This window comes from Nicotiana sylvestris, chromosome 7 (genome assembly GCF_000393655.2).
Source record: "Nicotiana sylvestris chromosome 7, ASM39365v2, whole genome shotgun sequence".
Classification (NCBI taxonomy): Eukaryota; Viridiplantae; Streptophyta; class Magnoliopsida; order Solanales; family Solanaceae; genus Nicotiana; species Nicotiana sylvestris.
The window spans coordinates 129883011-129884371 of record NC_091063.1 but is presented as its reverse complement, the minus strand read 5'-3'; the positions used below and the strand labels follow the sequence as shown (position 1 = coordinate 129884371).

The 1361-nt window shown below is 42.8% G+C and overlaps 1 long non-coding RNA gene across 1 annotated transcript; it reads right to left on the bottom strand.

Moving 5' to 3' along the window:
- Positions 1-243: 243 nt before the first annotated feature.
- On the bottom strand, positions 244-755 carry LOC138872454 (uncharacterized). Its single transcript, XR_011400827.1, has 3 exons — positions 616-755; positions 478-531; positions 244-409 (listed from the first exon to the last, which is right to left on the bottom strand). It is a non-coding gene; the product is annotated as an uncharacterized lncRNA (long non-coding RNA).
- Positions 756-1361: the final 606 nt, after the last annotated feature.

Below are 1361 nucleotides of genomic sequence, written 5' to 3'. Positions count from 1 at the left end.
TGTATTTTTATTATGTTGGCCTGTTATGTTTGTGTTTGTGTTGTAGTAATGTTTTCCATGTTTGTTGTACTAAATTTTATTTTAATTTAAGTGGAAGTTAAGTTTAAGTTGTTGTGTTACTATACCAAATACTATAAAACGAAATGAGAACTAAAAAAGTAACTGTCATATTCGATTAAATATTGTTATTAATGTATACAAAAATATTATTTACGCCAAAAAAACGTAAAAATGGAAGACCGAATCAATGTGTCCCGCATCCGGTGTGTCTCAAAGTAGCCGTTGGCCTGAGGCGCATCCCCTGCCGCCCGGGTACGCTATCAGGATCATCATCATCAAGTCGTCTCCTTATGGCCGGATGCGGCACAGGATGACATGTATCAGTGGTGCTGTCAGGTCCAGTAGAAGGCTACATAATAATATCAAACTTAGTATAGAAAACTACATAACAATTCACAAAAAATTATATTGTCTTACCATAATCGTGTCTGGATCCTGAATGTAGTCATCTGTCGCAGCATCGCATGAAGCCTAAAAAAGTAAATTAATAAAGTTAAAGAAAATAAATAAGTTATAGTAAAAACAGTAATAAAATTAATACTAATAAACTCATACCTGCGCATGTGATGAGCTGCCATAACTCAGTCGGTGCCCACTATCAAAATCTCGGATCGGTCGAGACTCATCAGTGGTAGACGGGCCAGGGAAATATCTACCCAACTCCACTCCTTGAAAATCCGAGCCCGTGATCAAGAATTGACTCGATGGGGTCACCTGCGACGTCCCTGAAGTGTCATAAATGCCAAGGCTGTAAGATGGCATGTCGGTCTCATGCATGCCACCTCCCATATCAGCAGCAACATCATCAGTAGGAGCCTCAAACCCCCCTTGCTGGGGACCTCCTCTCCGCCCACGACCACGTCGTCTGGCACCAGCAGGTTGTCGGGGAGCAGCAGCAGCTCGTCAGAAACCACCTCGTGGCATACCACGACCTCGCTGGTACGTGGCTGGGTCAACATAATCTGGCTCGTGTGCCAAACACTGATCCGATCGGCCTCGCTGCAGTGTCTGGGCAGCCACATCCATGAAGCGATGACTATAGTCCTGCATGATCACAGGATCGTGGATATAACTCTGCATCTGCTGCCCCATACGATATACGGTATGCAATCCAATCGCCTGCACAAAAGTTTTTAATATAAACTATGTATTTGACTAGAAATTACTATTAATGTAATTGATAATAAAAGAAAACATACCAGAGCCTCATGTCTCCCGGCATATGAGACGTACCGACCATCTACCTGATGAACTGGGTTCCCGATAAAAAGTCGGGAAAAAGTGCGGTACCATGCCATATA